Source organism: Triturus cristatus, chromosome 3_1 (assembly GCF_964204655.1).
Source record: "Triturus cristatus chromosome 3_1, aTriCri1.1, whole genome shotgun sequence".
NCBI lineage: Eukaryota > Metazoa > Chordata > Amphibia > Caudata > Salamandridae > Triturus > Triturus cristatus.
The window spans coordinates 177,825,944-177,843,995 of NC_140583.1; the positions used below are offsets into that span (position 1 = coordinate 177,825,944).

At 48.3% G+C, this 18,052-nt stretch overlaps 1 long non-coding RNA gene across 1 annotated transcript in view; it reads left to right on the forward strand.

Annotated features, from left to right (window-relative positions):
* LOC146859893 (uncharacterized) overlaps window positions 1–17,460 on the forward strand; it is a 294,091-nt gene extending 276,631 nt beyond the window's left edge. Inside the window, exon 4 of the long non-coding RNA XR_014979065.1 lies at window positions 17,381–17,460. This is a non-coding gene — a long non-coding RNA (uncharacterized LOC146859893). The remainder of the gene's footprint in view (window positions 1–17,380) is intronic.
* The last annotated feature ends 592 nt before the right edge of the window (window positions 17,461–18,052 follow it).

The window sequence follows — 18,052 nt, forward strand, 5'->3', positions numbered from 1 at the left end:
TTTCACACATTTTGGGGTGGGAAAGTAGTGGCATCACCGGGCTCACACAAATTTACCACAACCCAGCGTTCCCCCAGTTCTCCCAGTAAAAATGGTGCCTCACTTGTGTGGGAGGCCCAAGTACCCGTGGCAGGCAAGGGCCCAAAACGTAGTGAGGCGACATCAAAATGGCCTATCGCAAAACCACCTGGTTTTGCAAGGGGGGTCACTTTGGTTTTTGGCCCGGTGCTCGGCGGCCATCTAGGGAAACCTACCAAACCCACGCATTTCTGAAAACTAGACACCCGGCGGCTTCCAGGGAGGTATGGCTTGCGTGGATCCCCCAACGTTTCCTTACCCAGAATCCCCTGCAAACCTCAATTATTGCTGAAATAATCACTTTTTTCACACATTTTGGGGTGGGAAAGTAGTGGCATCACCGGGCTCACACAAATTTACCACCACCCAGAGTTCCCCCAGGTCTCCCGGTAAAAATGGTGCCTCACTTGTGTGGGAGGCCCAAGTACCCGCGGCAGGCAAGGGCCCAAAACGTAGTGAGGCGACATCAAAATGGCCTATCGCAAAACCACCTGGTTTTGCAAGGGGGGTCACTTTGGTTTTTGGCCCGGTGCTCGGCGGCCATCTAGGGAAACCTACCAAACCCACGCATTTCTGAAAACTAGACACCCGGCGCCTTCCAGGGAGGTATGGCTTGCATGGATCCCCCAACGTTTCCTTACCCAGAATCCCCTGCAAACCTCAATTTTTGCTGAAAAAATCACTTTTTTCACACATTTTGGGGTGGGAAAGTAGTGGCATCACCGGGCTCACACAAATTTACCACCACCCAGCGTTCCCCCAGGTCTCCCGGTAAAAATGGTACCTCACTTGTGCGGGTCGGCCTACTGCCCGCGACAGGAAACGGCGCAAAATGCAACGTGGTCGCACCTCAATTTTGCACTGAAAAATGACCCTTTTTTGGCTAAGTGACTAGCTGTAGTTTTTGAACTCTAGCCCTGCCGGCACCTAGGGAAATCTACCAAACCCAGACATTTATGAAAACTAGACACCCGGCGGCTTCCAGGGAGGTATGGCTTACGTGGATCCCCCAACGTTTCCTTACCCAGAATCCCCTGCAAACCTCAATTTTTGCTGAAAAAATCACTTTTTTCACACATTTTGGGGTGGGAAAGTAGTGGCATCACCGGGCTCACACAAATTTACCACCACCCAGCGTTCCCCCAGGTCTCCCGGTAAAAATGGTGCCTCACTTGTGTGGGAGGCCCAAGTACCCGCAGCAGGCAAGGGCTCAAAACGCAGTGAGGCGACATCAAAATGGCCTATCGCAAAACCACCTGGTTTTGCAAGGGGGGTCACTTTGGTTTTTGGCCCGGTGCTCGGCGGCCATGTAGGGAAACCTACCAAACCCGCGCATTTCTGAAAACTAGACACCCGGCGGCTTCCAGAGAGGTATGGCTTGCGTGGATCTCCCAAGGTTTCCTTACCCAGAATCCCCTGCAAACCTCAATTTTTGCTGAAAAAATCACTTTTTTCACACATTTTGGGGTGGGAAAGTAGTGGCATCACCGGGCTCACACAAATTTACCACCATCCAGCGTTCCCCCAGGTCTCCCGGTAAAAATGGTGCTTCACTTGTGTGGGAGGCCCAAGTACCCGTGGCAGGCAAGGGCCCAAAACGTAGTGAGGCGACATCAAAATGGCCTATCGCAAACCACCTGGTTTTGCAAGGGGGGTCACTTTGGTTTTTGGCCCGGTGCTCTGCGGCCATCTAGGGAAACCTACCAAACCCACGCATTTCTGAAAACTAGACACCCGGCGGCTTCCAGGGAGGTATGGCTTGCGTGGATCCCCCAACGTTTCCTTACCCAGAATCCCCTGCAAACCTCAATTTGTGCTGAAAAAATCACTTTTTTCACACATTTTGGGGTGGGAAAGTAGTGGCATCACCGGGCTCACACAAATTTACCACCACCCAGCATTCCCCCAGGTCTCCCGGTAAAAATGGTGCCTCACTTGTGTGGGAGGCCCAAGTACCCGCGGCAGGCAAGGGCCCAAAACGTAGTGAGGCGACATCAAAATGGCCTTTTGCAAAACCACCTGGTTTTTCAAGGGGGGTCACTTTGGTTTTTGGCCCGGTGCTCGGCGGCCATCTAGGGAAACCTACCAAACCCACGCATTTCTGAAAACTAGACACCCGGCGGCTTCCAGGGAGGTATGGCTTGCGTGGATCCCCCAACGTTTCCTTACCCAGAATCCCCTGCAAACCTCAATTTTTGCTGAAAAAAGCACTTTTTTCACACATTTTGGGGTGGGAAAGTAGTGGCATCACCGGGCTCACACAAATTTACCACCACCCAGCGTTCCCCCAGGTCTCCCGGTAAAAATAGTGCCTCACTTGTGTGGGAGGCCCAAGTACCCGCGGCAGGCAAGGGCCCAAAACGTAGTGAGGCGACATCAAAATGGCCTATCGCAAAACCACCTGGTTTTGCAAGGGGGGTCACTTTGGTTTTTGGCCCGGTGCTCGGTGGCCATCTAGGGAAACCTACCAAACCCATGCATTTCTGAAAACTAGACACCCGGCGGCTTCCAGGGAGGTATGGCTTGCGTGGATCCCCCAACGTTTCCTTACCCAGAATCCCCTGCAAACCTCAATTTTTGCTGAAAAAATCACTTTTTTCACACATTTTGGGGTGGGAAAGTAGTGGCATCACCGGGCTCACACAAATTTACCACAACCCAGCGTTCCCCCAGTTCTCCCAGTAAAAATGGTGCCTCACTTGTGTGGGAGGCCCAAGTACCCGCGGCAGGCAAGGGCCCAAAACGTAGTGAGGCGACATCAAAATGGCCTATCGCAAAACCACCTGGTTTTGCAAGGGGGGGGTCACTTTGGTTTTTGGCCCGGTGCTCGGCGGCCATCTAGGGAAACCTACCAAACCCACGCATTTCTGAAAACTAGACACCCGGCGGCTTCCAGGGAGGTATGGCTTGCGTGGATCCCCCAACGTTTCCTTACCCAGAATCCCCTGCAAACCTCAATTTTTGCTGAAATAATCACTTTTTTCACACATTTTGGGGTGGGAAAGTAGTGGCATCACCGGGCTCACACAAATTTACCACCACCCAGAGTTCCCCCAGGTCTCCCGGTAAAAATGGTGCCTCACTTGTGTGGGAGGCCCAAGTACCCGCGGCAGGCAAGGGCCCAAAACGTAGTGAGGCGACATCCAAATGGCCTATCGCAAAACCACCTGGTTTTGCAAGGGGGGTCACTTTGGTTTTTGGCCCGGTGCTCGGCGGCCATCTAGGGAAACCTACCAAACCCACGCATTTCTGAAAACTAGACACCCAGCAGCTTCCAGGGAGGTATGGCTTGCGTGGATCCCCCAACGTTTCCTTACCCAGAATCCCCTGCAAACCTCAATTTTTGCTGAAAAAATCACTTTTTTCACACATTTTGGGGTGGGAAAGTAGTGGCATCACAGGGCTCACACAAATTTACCACCACCCAGCGTTCCCCCAGGTCTCCCGGTAAAAATGGTGCCTCACTTGTGTGGGAGGCCCAAGTACCTGCGGCAGGCAAGGGCCCAAAACGTAGTGAGGCGACATCAAAATGGCCTATCGCAAAACCACCTGGTTTTGCAAGGGGGGTCACTTTGGTTTTTGGCCCGGTGCTCGGTGGCCATCTAGGGAAACCTACCAAACCCACGCATTTCTGAAAACTAGACACCCGGCGGCTTCCAGGGAGGTATGGCTTGCGTGGATCCCCCAACGTTTCCTTACCCAGAATCCCCTGCAAACCTACATTTTTGCTGAAAAAATCACTTTTTTCACACATTTTGGGGTGGGAAAGTAGTGGCATCACCGGGCTCACACAAATTTACCACCACCCAGCGTTCCCCCAGGTCCCCCGGTAAAAATGGTGCCTCACTTGTGTGGGAGGCCCAAGTACCCGTGGCAGGCAAGGGCCCGAAACGTAGTGAGGCGACATCAAAATGGCCTATCGCAAAACCACCTAGTTTTGCAAGGGGGGTCACTTTGGTTTTTGGCCCGGTGCTCGGCGGCCATCTAGGGAAACCTACCAAACCCATGCATTTCTGAAAACTAGACACCCGGCGGCTTCCAGGGAGGTATGGCTTGCGTGGATCCCCCAACGTTTCCTTACCCAGAATCCCCTGCAAACCTCAATTTTTGCTGAAAAAATCACTTTTTTCACACATTTTGGGGTGGGAAAGTAGTGGCATCACCGGGCTCACACAAATTTACCACCACCCAGCGTTCCCCCAGGTCTCCCGGTAAAAATGGTGCCTCACTTGTGTGGGAGGCCCAAGTACCCGCGGCAGGCAAGGGCCCAAAACGTAGTGAGGCGACATCAAAATGGCCTATCGCAAAACCACCTGGTTTTGCAAGGGGGGTCACTTTGGTTTTTGGCCCGGTGCTCGGCGGCCATCTAGGGAAACCTACCAAACCCACGCATTTCTGAAAACTAGAAACCCGGCGACTTCCAGGGAGGTATGGCTTGCGTGGATCCCCCAACGTTTCCTTACCCAGAATCCCCTGCAAACCTCAATTTTTGCTGAAAAAATCACTTTTTTCACACATTTTGGGGTGGGGAAGTAGTGGCATCACCAGGCTCACACAAATTTACGACCACCCAGCATTCCCCCAGGTCTCCCAGTAAAAATGGTGCCTCACTTGTGTGAGAGGCCCAAGTACCCGCGGCAGGCAAGGGCCCAAAACGTAGTGATGGGACATTTGGGATAGGCAATGTTGATGTCGCCTCACTACGTTTTGGGCCCTTGCCTGCCGCGGGTACTTGGGCCTCCCACACAAGTGAGGCACCATTTTTACCGGAAGACCTGGGGGAACGCTGGGTGGTGGTAAATTTGTGTGAGCCCGGTGATGCCACTACTTTCCCACCCCAAAATGTGTGAAAAAAGTGATTTTTTCAGCAAAAATTGAGGTTTGCAGGGGATTCTGGGTAAGGAAACGTTGGGGGATCCACGCAAGCCGTACCTCCCTGGAAGCCGCCGGGTGTCTAGTTTTCAGAAATGCATGGGTTTGGTAGGTTTCCCTCGATGGCCGCCGAGCACCGGGCCAAAAACCAAAGTGACCTCCCTTGCAAAACCAGGTGGTTTTGCGATAGGCCATTTTGATGTCGCCTCACTACGTTTTGGGCCCTTGCCTGCCACGGGTACTTGGGCCTCCCACACAAGTGAGGCACCATTTTTACCGGGAGACCTGGGGGAATGCTGGGTGGTGGTAAATTTGTGTGAGCCTGGTGATGCCACTCCTTTCCACCCCAAAATGTGTGAAAAAAGTGATTTTTTCAGCAATAATTGAGGTTTGCAGGGGATTCTGGGTAAGGAAACGTTGGGGGATCCACGCAAGCCATACCTCCCTGGAAGCTGCTGGGTGTCTAGTTTTCAGAAATGCGTGGGTTTGGTAGGTTTCCCTAGATGGCCGCCGAGCACCGGGCCAAAAACCAAAGTGACCCCCCTTGCAAAACAAGGTGGTTTTGCGATAGGCCATTTTGATGTCGCCTCACTACGTTTTGGGCCCTTGCCTGCCGCGGGTACTTGGGCCTCCCACACAAGTGAGGCACCATTTTTACCGGGAGACCTGGGGGAATGCTGGGTGGTGGTAAATTTGTGTGAGCCCGGTGATGCCACTACTTTCCCACCCCAAAATGTGTGAAAAAAGTGATTTTTTCAGCAAAAATTGAGGTTTGCAGGGGATTCTGGGTAAGGAAACGTTGGGGGATCCACGCAAGCCATACTTCCCTGGAAGCCGCCGGGTGTCTAGTTTTCAGAAATGCGTGGGTTTGGTAGGTTTCCCTAGATGGCCGCCGAGCACCGGCAAAAAACCAAAGTGACCCCCCTTGCAAAACCAGGTGGTTTTGCGATAGGCCATTTTGATGTCGCCTCACTACGTTTTGGGCCCTTGCCTGCCGCGGGTACTTGGGCCTCCCACACAAGTGAGGCACCATTTTTATTGGGAGACCTGGGGGAACGCTGGGTGGTGGTAAATTTGTGTGAGCCCGGTGATGCCACTACTTTCCCACCCCAAAATGTGTGAAAAAAGTGCTTTTTTCAGCAAAAATTGAGGTTTGCAGGGGATTCTGGGTAAGGAAACGTTGGGGGATCCACGCAAGCCATACCTCCCTGGAAGCCGCCGGGTGTCTAGTTTTCAGAAATGCGTGGGTTTGGTAGGTTTCCCTAGATGGCCACCGAGCACCGGGCCAAAAACCAAAGTGACCCCCCTTGCAAAACCAGGTGGTTTTGCGATAGGCCATTTTGATGTCGCCTCACTACGTTTTGGGCCCTTGCCTGCCGCGGGTACTTGGGCCTCCCACACAAGTGAGGCACCATTTTTACCGGGAGACCTGGGGGAACGCTGGGTGGTGGTAAATTTGTGTGAGCCCGGTGATGCCACTCCTTTCCACCCCAAAATGTGTGAAAAAAGTGATTTTTTCAGCAAAAATTGAGGTTTGCAGGGGATTCTGGGTAAGGAAACGTTGGGGGATCCACGCAAGCCATACCTCCCTGGAAGCTGCTGGGTGTCTAGTTTTCAGAAATGCGTGGGTTTGGTAGGTTTCCCTAGATGGCCGCCGAGCACCGGGCCAAAAACCAAAGTGACCCCCCTTGCAAAACCAGATTAACTATTGTTCCTACAGCGTGAGAATTTTGGAATAATATTGCAAAGAAAATGTGGCAGACATTTTGAGGTTTGCAGGACATTGGGGATAAAAATTTTTTTTGAATTCACAAGAGAGACATCACCATGAACTCCCATGGGTTTTTGACAATATCTACAGTTCAGAGAAACTAAAGACAAAGATTCCTGCACAACCATCTATTCCTCAAACACACACACATACTGGTTGGATTTGGCACGAGTGCGAGTCATGGTTCAGTGTATTAAATTTTATTAACAAGAGATTTCACAAAAATGAAATGCACTGTCAATAATTAAATTCACAAAAAACCAAACCAATGACTCACAGCTCGTGAGCTGTAAAGCCACGTCAAGGCACCAACCACTTTACAGGCCATTCACACACCTTTCATACGTGATACAAACAAGACCATTCGCACCACCAGGCACAAAAGCAACACATTACAAAATTCACCAAAAAGGGACAAGGTACACCCTGCTTCAGAAAGACAAATATTACTGCACAGCCATCTGATCCGCAAGCACACACACATACTGGTTGGATTTGGCACGAGGGTGAGTGATGGTTCAGTAGATACAATTGTATTAGCAAGTGATTTCACAGAAATGAAATGCACTGGTAATAATTGAAAGGGCGAGAAACTGAACCATTGACTCACAGCTCGTGAGCTGTAAAGCCACGACAAGGCACCAACCTCTTTACAGGCCATTCATACACCTTTCATACGTGTGAGACATACAAAACCATTCACACCGCCAGCCGCGGGCCCATCACATAACAAAACTCACACCAGCACACAGCGCCATTCAAGGGCCCATCACTTTCACACGCCCACAATCCAGACACAGCAACTACACAGGCTGATGGATTGCGTGGAGTGGCACTCAGCTAGCAGTGTGTGTAGTGACCAGCAGAAAGTCACTACTCACACACAGCCAGCAGAGCACCAGTCCACACACACCGCTAGCCAAACACCAGTCCACGCACACCGCAAGCCAAGAGCCAGTCCACGGACACCACCAGCCAAGCACCAGTCCGCACACACCACCAGTCCACGCACACCGCCAGCCAAGTACCAGTCCATGCACACCGCCAGCCAAGCACCATTCCACGCACACCGCCAGCCACGCTCCACTACACGCACACCACCAGCCAAGCTCCAGTCCACGGACACCACCAGCCAAGCACCAGTCCACACACAACACCAGTCCACGCACACCGCCAGCCAAGTACCAGTCCACGCACACCGCCTGCCAAGCACCATTCCACGCACACTGCCAGCCAAGCTCCAGTCCACGCACACCACCAGCCACGCACCAGTCAACGCACACCGCCAGTCCATGCACACCGCCAGCCAAGCACCATTCCACGCACACCACCAACCAAGTGCCAGTCCACACACACCAACAGCCAAGCGCAAGCCTACACACACCGCCATCACATTTAGGATTTTTTTTAGAAAAAAATAAAAACACAAACAAATTGCAAATAGATACAAATCTTCTAACAGAAAATCAGCAACTAAATACATTGCACTAACACCAACCTTGAAACAGAATCAAATTATCCAAAGAATACAGCCCAGGCAGTTCACTTTACCACTCAAGAATCCTCCCAAAAATTCTTTCGTGTGTGGTACGCTCTAAAACAAGCAGAGAGACACAGTGCAGGATGAGAAGGACAGTCGGGGCAGTACATACGACTCTCCTTCCGCAATCCTTTTCGCCAACTCTAGTAACACTTGCCTGTTCCACTACAACAAGGCTGCCTATTACAGACTCCTGAAACTTAGCAAAAGTCATCCTTGACTCAGGGCAAGAATCTTGGAACACAACAAAAGCATTAAACATTGCTAAGTGGAAAAGATGGATAGCCAACTTCTTGTACCAAATGTAGGCCTTACGAAGAGCAGTGTAAGGTTCCAACCTCTGATCTACTCTGTCAACACCACCCATGTACCTATTATAGTCTAAAATGCACACAGGTTTGCGCGCTTCAGCGACCTGACCCCAAACAGTCACAGGTGCAGTGCTTTCATCATGGATGGTAGTCAGCATGTAGACATCTCTCCTGTCTGTAAACTTCACAGCAAGAAGCTCCTGGCAACGCAACGCACTGCACTGTCCCCGCACAAGCTTTTGACAAACAAGTTCTTTCGGGAAACCTTTACGGTTAGAGCGGATTGTGCCACAAGCAAGAGTGTCCACTTTGGCCAATTCCCTGAACAACCGCACACCAGTGTAGAAGTTATCTACATATAAATGGTGGCCTTTGTTAAAAAATCCTCTTCCAAGTTCCCAAACAATTTTCTCAGTCACTCCAAAAGTGGACGGACAACCAGGGAGGTTAAACCTAGATTCCTTACCGGTGTACACCCTGAAATTAGAGACATATCCAGTCCTACTGTCACACAGCATATACAGCTTTATTCCATAGCGTGCCCTCTTACTAGGAATGTATTGCCTAAAAACCAAGCGGCCCTTGAACAACACCAAAGACTCATCCACTGCAATTTCTTTCCCAGGGGCATAAATCTCAGAAAATCGATCAACAAAGTGATCAAGGACAGGCCTAATCTTAAAAAGACGGTCACAGTCAGGGAGGGTGATCTCGTGGCAACGCTAAACCAACTGTCATGAGTCATGACTGCCGGAAAAATAGACGTTGCCATCAAGGGACTGCTAGACCAATATGAAGACATTGATGGCTTCCTTAGCAAGCCCATCAAAAAAGTTAAACCCAAGAACTTCTTCATCTCTTCAACATTTGTGGGAGTCCACCGGGCAGCTCTAGAGTATGGCTTAAGACTGGCACTGTTGTCCCTCAAAAACTGTTCGGCATACAAATTAGTCTGCTCAACAATCTCTGCAAAAAACACATCGTCCATAAACAACTGAAAAAAATTGACCGGCAAAAAGTTTTCAGTATTCACTCTAGACCCTGGAACACCAGTAAACTCTGGCAATGCCGGCTGCACCATGCCAGGGGCAACCCAGAGGTCATCACTTTCAAAGGGAAGCCTTGCAGCCCCAGCCTGCAGCCCAGATGCCTCTTGCCGCACTACACCAACGGGAAGCCTTGCAGCCCCAGGCTGCAGCACAGATGCCTCTTGCCGCACTATCGGCACATCAGTCTCCGCCTCTAACACAGGCACTTCATCCGTACTAAGAGTATCTTCATCATCCGATGACTCCATACGGAGAGACAACTCACTGCCAGAATCGTCCCCTGCCTCCTCTCCCTCAGATGCAGAGTCAGTCTCTGAACCAATATCAGAGGAAGACTCAAACAGCAAACCAACAACCTGCTGAGCAGTCATCCTGCGGCTAGCCATTATACTTACTAAGATTGAAGACTGCACAAACAAGTCAACAACAACCAACAATGTGCAAACCAAGTAAGTAACGAAATGTGTACCTTTATCACAATGATCAATGTACTCAAAAACTATAGAATTCAATTACAAGAGACAGCTACACTCACCAGAACCTACTTTGCAGTGACACAGCAAATACCAACGATATCCAACTAGAAAGAAGAAAAAAAAACAAATTACTCACAAGACAAGAAAATACACATCGAGCACAAATGCAAACAGTTTTTGCCAAGGGGTCGCTTCCTAAATGAAAAAGAAGACATCCCTGGTCTCTAGTGGCCTTTTCTGCCCCCTCCCCTGGGAGCAGAAACGGACAGAACGACGACTGATCTGCCCCCAGGGGGGGCAGAAAAGTCTTCTAAATAATTAGGCCGCAAAGGAAGCGACCCTTGCCCAAGGGGTCGCTTCCTACATAAAGAAAAAGAAATCCCTGGTGTCTAATGGGCTTTTCTGCCCCCCCCCTGGGAGCAGAAACGGGCAGAAAGACGACCGATCTGCACCCAGGGGGGGCAGAAAAGTCTTCAAATTATTATGCCCGCCTAGGAAGCGACCCTTGCCCAAGGGGTCGCTTCCTGAAAGACTTCCCTGGTGACTAGTGGGCTTTTCTGCCCCCCCTGGGGGTAGACACGGCCAGGAAGAGGACCGATCTGCCCCCAGGGGGGGCAGAAAAGTCTTCGAATAATGTGGCACCCCTAGGAAGCGACCCTTGCCCAAGGGGTCGCTTCCTACATAACTAAAAAGACATCCCTGGTGTCTAGTGGGCTTTTCTGCACCCCCTGGGGGCAGAAACGGGCAGAAAGAAGACCGATCTGCCCCCAGGGGGGGCAGAAAAGTCTTCGAATTATTTTGCCCCCGAAGGAAGCGACCCTTGCCCAAGGGGTCGCTTCCAACATAACATAAAAGACATCCCTGGTGTCTAGTGGGCTTTTCTGCCCCCCCTGGGGGCAGAAACGGGCAGAAAGACGACCGATCTGCCCCCAGGGGGGGCAGAAAAGACTTCACAAAAATTGGCACCCCTAGGAAGCGACCCTTGCCCAAGGGGTCGCCTCCTAAATTATGAAAAAGTCATCCCTGGTGTCTAGTGGGCTTTTCTGCCCCCCCTGGGGGCAGAAACGGTCAGAAAGATGACCGATCTGCCCCCAGGGGGGGCAGAAAAGTCTTCAAAATAATTTGGCCGCCTAGGAAGCTACCCTTGCCCAAGGGGTCGCTTCCCAAATAAAGAAAAAAACATCCCTGGCGTCTAGTGGGGCATCCCTGCTCCACGATCGCGACGCTGTGCGCGATCGTGGAGCAGGAATGCCCTGTATTGAGACATCAGGGGAGAGGAAATACTCTTTCCTCTCCCCCGATGCCTCAATACTACAAATTTCACCGCTGCGGCCCCCACCGGACAAGAAAACCTACCTCTACCCCCTTGGACGCGCTGGAAGAAATGGATTCCAGCGCGTCCAACGCTTCCTGATGACGCCGGCGCGCGCTGTGCGCGCTGACGTCATGGGGAAGCGTGGGGGGGCTCGCGGGTGGCAGCGGAAACTCTTCCGCTGCCATCCCCCTCTGTGGGGGCACGATCGATGCCCCAGGGGGGGAGCGCCAGCGCTTCCCCCGGGGGCTGTGCTCATGACGGAGCGGTTCCGTCATGAGCACAGCTCAACCGATGCTCATGACGGAACCGTTCCGTCATGAGCATCGAAGGGGTTAACAAACACCTGATTTGATTTGATTTATATATATATATATACACATATATATAAATAATAATAAATAAGCTGCAAAAGCTGTTCATTTATTATTCACTGCTCTCTAAAGAAGGAGCACCACATAATGCACTGTGAAGGCTTTTACTTATATTTCATTGTGTCTGTTTTGTTTATGTTGTATGAGGCTGCAGGGAGTGAAGCAGTCCACCAGAAATACTAAATTTTTTAAAATCTTCTGGGTCTTCGATGCAGCCCCATGAAGCATGAGGGGACATCAAATGAGGTACATTGACATTGAACAAAGTTGATTGGCATCCAAATAATCATCAAACTGTTTGCCCACCTCAATATTCAGTGAAAGTGAGAAAGACAGTTGCGCCATGTCAATGTTTACTTTTGAGAAACCTGCGCATGTTTGACTGGCTGCATTTGAGGAAAAAAGTAATTCAAAGAAGAGTCGACATGCCAAAGCACCTAAGTCAAGCAAACATTGTCCGGAAATTACATTGAAAATAAATGACTGCTCGAAACCTTTCATCATCGACAGTGGCACATCGATAAACATAATGCCTGAAGAGACATACAATGAACAGTCTCCAGTGTCTCGACTTATGCCATCGAAAGCCAAAGTGTATACATGGGTGGCATTGATGCCCATAAAAAGTCAAGGTTCATTTGTAGCGACATTGAAACACAAGAAAACAAAGGTGCAAACACCAATCCCTGTGCTTTCAGGTATAGCAACCAGTGCCTGTCTGCTCAGTTTCAGTACCACTGCTGATATGGGATGGATTTCTGTGAATTACAATATGAATGCTCACCACAAAATAGTAAGTCAATTTCCTTTATTGTTTCATGGTTTGGGAAAGCTAAATAATATGAAAGTTAAGTTACACATTAATAACAATGTCCGTCCTGTTTCTCAGCAATATAGATGAGTTGCTTTTCTTTACAAAAATCTGTTACAAAAAGAACTCATTACTTGAGAATAACATTATTGAGCGTTCAGCTGGTCGAGGCCATGGGTTTCTCCCACAGTGGTAGTGCTCAAAAAGGACACTGAAGGAGCGGTATGCATATGCGTTGATATGTGTCAAGCAAACAAGGCAAATGAATGAGAACGATACCCAGGTCCACATGGACCTGCTGACACGATAACGTAAGTAAAAGGTGCAAAGGTTTTCTCTCGCCTTGATTTAGGTAAAGGTTATCATCAGTTGGAACTCGAAGAAGATAGCTGGTATATGACAACCTTTTCTCACACATATCGGCTGTTTTGCTATAAAATACTCAGTTTTGGGTGCAGAACTTTACCAAGACTTCATTCAACGTGTTATACAGCGTTTTGTGAATACATTCAACTATAGCGATGACATTGATTTTCAGAGCTCCACAGAAGGAGCATGATAAAGCTCTCACCCAAGTATGCCGCTTACTGACTGATGCAGGCCTGACTTTGAATGCAGAAAAGTGTGAGTTCCACTACACAAAGTAAACATTTTTTGCCCATAACTTTTCAGATGGGGGAGTGACACCTGATCCTGCTACAGTACAAGCACTGTCAAATGCTGATCAAGATACAGGCAAGACTTAGCTCCCGTAAGGGCTCCCTTACAATAGTTATCAAAGAATATTATTTCATACAAGTGGTCACAGAATGTGAGAAAAGTTTCAAGAAAATCAAACAAGCTATTGAAACTGCTTCTGAAATGGCCAATTGAGTAAGGTGCTATCCTGGCAGAGCACAGTGGACAACCCCGTGCTCGAAGGCACATTGTGGCATATGCCTGTAGAAGTTTGTCCCAAACCGAACGTGCTTACTTTTATCCAGAGAAAATCTCAAATGACATCACTGACATATCACTAATTACATCATCCTGTGAGTGTTTTTTAAATGTTAAATATATATACCAAGGTTTATTGATGAATCAGTGGGTGTATGTGTGCCTGTATCGATGCTTCTGTAGGTGCGTGACTGACTGTATAAGTGAGTGAATAGGTGTCCCAGTGAATGTATGAGTTACTGAATAGGTTGTCTGAGTGTTTGTATCAGTCTGTCAATTGGTGTCGAAGAGGCTGTATGGCTTGGTGAGTGTGTACATGTCTGGGTGTATTTGCGATTGGTCGGTTGTCTGAGTACCTGTATGGGCGTATGAGTGTCTGTGTGGGTGGGTGAGAGTGTGTGTGACTGCCTGCAAGGATGAGTGAGTGTGTGAGGTAGTGGGTGTATGGGCTAGTGAGGGTGAGAGAAGGGTTGTATAAGTGACTGTGTCTATGGCTGTCGGGGAGTGAATGGTTGTGACAGTGGTATATGGGTGAGTAAGTGGATATGTGAAAAGCAGTAGCGGTAAGTGTTTGGAGTATATCAGTGACTGTATGTGTGAGAGATGGAATGTAATAGTGACTGTAGGGGTTAGTGAGTGCATGTGTGAGGGTCTGTATGGGTCAGGGATTATATATTAGCATCTATATGAATGAGTGAGTGGGTGTGTGTATAACTTTATAGGTGAGTAAATGGCTGTCTGATTGACTCTAGGTGAGTGAGTAGGTGTGTGAGTAGCCCTTAGAGTGACTGACAGTGTGCGAGTGGCTGTTTGGCTGTATGAGTGGATATAACAGTGCCTGTACTAGTGAGTGAGTGGGTGTATGAGTGGCTGTATGGGTGACTGAGTGGATGTGTGTGTAGACCTATTAATCAGTGAGTTGGAATGTAAGTACTGGTATGGGTGTGTCAATGGTTTCGGGAATGGTAGTGTGGAAGTAGCAGTGGGTGTATGAAAGGTTACATGGGGCTTGAGTGGGTGCATCAGAGATTCTGTGGATGATGTCATCAGTGATGTCATTTGAGATGTCATCAGTGATGTCACTGACCATGTCATGAGTGATGTAACATGTGAGGTCATAAGCAGTGCGTTGCAGGGACGCGAGTTATAGTAAGTTCAGCTAACTATACCTGCTGAATTTCTCTGGTTTTGTACAACTGAAATGTCAGCCTAACTGTAATGTCCTTGTAACCTTTGATGTTTTCAGTGACATTTAAGTTAAAAAAAAAATCTATTTTATAACTATAACAGCCCTGTAACTTGTGGGGTTTTTCAGTGAATTTCTAAGGTTTTTTAAATGCTAATTCCTCACTATAACTTATCTGTAACCTTTGATTTATCAGTGAATTTCCATGGTTTTAAGGGCTCTCGCCCTGCGTTGCACGGCGCAGCAGTGCTCGCACAGGCGAGAGCCCTTTTGTTCGGGGCCCATGGCATATTGGTGTCTGTTACGCGCACCAAAGCCCATATGTTTTCAATTATCGTGCCCAGAAACGGGCGCGATAATTAGAACACATATGGCTCGCAGTGGCGCGTGCAGGGGGGCATTTTTTTAGCTTTCGCGATCGTTTTTTTTTTTGCCTGCCTGACCCTGTGTACCTCTCAGATATCCGGCGATGCCACAGACCTCAGCGTGACCCTCAAGCACCGCCATTTCCGCCCTCCATCTGCAGGTTTGTAAAGCTCCAAGGATGCCATTTCTGTGCTTGCCCCTTAGCACCATGCCTTCCCTCCTCTGTGCTCCCATTTGCACCGCGCCTCCTCCTGGACTGGACTCTCCTTGCTACAAGCCTCTCCTTGTTTAAAGTAGGAATGCCACGCAGATTTTTTTATACATGAATCTACGAAAGAGTGCATGCCAATCGGCTTTGTTATACTCAGTCCTAATCGTCTTCATCCCTCTCTTATGGATGAGGAAAAGGGACAAATTGGTACCGGTTGATCAGCAGCCGTACCGTAAAATAGTCTTTGACAATATTCAAGATTGGTAGCGTTTTTGAAATAACGACTGGTGAGCCACCCCATCTGCAAGGTGGAATGCTGTGCACTCCATTTGTCACCTACTAGAACCGCCCCACATGCTCAACGGATGATCACAGAACAGCACTGGAATTCTTTTTTCATCCAAAATTTATTTCATCAGGTAAATTACAAAATGGGCACAGGAGACCCTTCAGGCGCTCCTGGAGTTTGGGCTAAGACCACATTGTTGTGCAGGCTGCCCCGTGAATACCACCAGACCCCACAACAATAACAGACATCAAATACCACAGACTGTTGTGTGGGCGAAGACTACGTGCGGGTTTATTCCCTGTTATTTACACCCTTGGCTGCGCCCGGCCCTGCGGGTTGAGTGCAGTACATCCGGGTGTCAGGGTCATGACGTAGTGGCTGTGTGGCTCACTACATCCCCCTTCCCACTTTACTCTGGGTCACTGTACCTTAACTCACACACAAAGTTCTTCAGTGCACGGTGCGTTCGGCACCACGCAGGCTGAAGCTGGCTGACGCGTGGAGGCAGAAGAGCAGATGTGGCTAGCGACAATTCTGTTAGTGGGGTTTCGCTAGGACTGTTACGGTGACTTGCCGATCCGGGCTGTAGGGGAAAGTTGGGGACCATGAGGTGGCACTTCTTCATCTCCAAATGTTGTGCAGTCTGCCCTGTGAATACCACCAGACCCTACAACAATAACAGACACTAAGCACGACAAACAGCTGTGCGGGTGAAGAAGACCTCAAGCGGTCTTTCTCACTTTTATTTATGCCCTGTAGGAAAGGTGGCAGGGCCTCTGGCCAGCTCTCAGAAATCCAGCTGAGTAGGACTTATAGAAAGTACCACGAGGACTTCTTGGTTCCCAAGGTCCTTTAGCATCCAAGACAACTTTATTCCCCAACCAGTAGTATGCCAGGAGATGTATTTGCAGAGTGGTGCAGAATGGGTGTATGGCCTCAGAACACCTCTTAGCAAACTGACAATGAACAACTTGCTGGAGGTAACAAGAGGGATACTTGGCCCCCAAATACTCTCAAAAGCCAAGGGGACTTCATCCCCAAACTAGTACTAAGCCAGGAGGCACGTTTGCAGAGTGATGCAGAAAGGACATCCTTGATGATTGCACAGGAGTGCCATTGCCAAGGACAGACTGTGAATAACGGGTGTTTTTGACAAAGTGTAAAACACATATATAGACATATTTGAGATAAAGTTTTAGTTTAGAAATGTAGTAAAATACTAATATAACTTTCTCCTTTGTATTTATTTGTCGAAATAATGACGTCAAAAATTCATTTTCTTTCTTCACAGCTACCCCTGAGGATATAATGACATTAGTAGTCACAAAAACAAATGAAAAAGTGTAAGACAGATATATAGACATTTTACACAAAGTTTGAGTCTAGCTGTTTAGTAACATATTGGTTTAACCCTGGCCTATCCATTGTTACCCAAACTTATGGGCAATAAAGACCTGCTGCAAAACTAGTGCAATGCACAATGTCTGACACGGCCATCTCTGTTGGATAAACAGTAAATATTCATGTGGGGACAACGGCCATGTTATACCATCTAAAGTAGAGTGAAGCTGGAGGATCGTCTACTTCAGTGGCAGCACTAACAATTCCTGGTCAAAAACTCCCTTCTGAGGTGAAGACTACTGCAACAGATATGGCTCCAGAGTTGTCAAGAATGGTCATGTACTGCATGGACTGTAGTGTTGTTATAAGTGCTGGTGAGTAGACAGGTATTCAAAATGCTACCAAAAATCATACATGGTGTTTCTTAACTCTTTTATCTTTTTTGCACATTTCATAGGAGAAGTTCAAATGAGCAACAAGAAGGCAATGCAAAGCTGAAGGACCCTTGACTTCAATAGCAGCACAACAACACCGAAGCAGAGAGCCCATTCAAAAATCCAATCTCTTCAAGATTTGGCTCCACAATGTTTCCTGATGGCATCATACTGCATGGATTGTGGATTTGTAATTAGTGCTGGAGAACAGTCCATAACGGCCTTTCGCAATGCTGGAAAGAATAATAAATGTTAGTATGTTTTTTATTTTTGGCATTCATAGTTTTTCTACATTAGCAGGCATTTTATTATCTTACAAAAAGGGCATCTAATATCTATCTGTTGTTCATTTTATTATCTTCCAAATTGTTGTAACACTACTAACATATAACTTGCCATATACACAAGTCAAACCAGCCCTCTACAAATAAATACACAGCTAACGCTTGCCACTTATCATAATTTACTTTTTCACTTTTTAAATATAAGTCAACAGTCTGTGTTTTTAATCATCTAGTGTGTGCATCAACAACATATACAAACATACACTGCTTTTTACAGAACACTCTATTAAATTTAGTAATTTCTTTTTTTAAACAATCAACTGTAATATATGTGTCTTGTTCTTCAACTCCTCCTCTTTACAACTCTTCATCTTCCTCAGAATCTTGCTCAGGACCAAAGAAATAAAACTG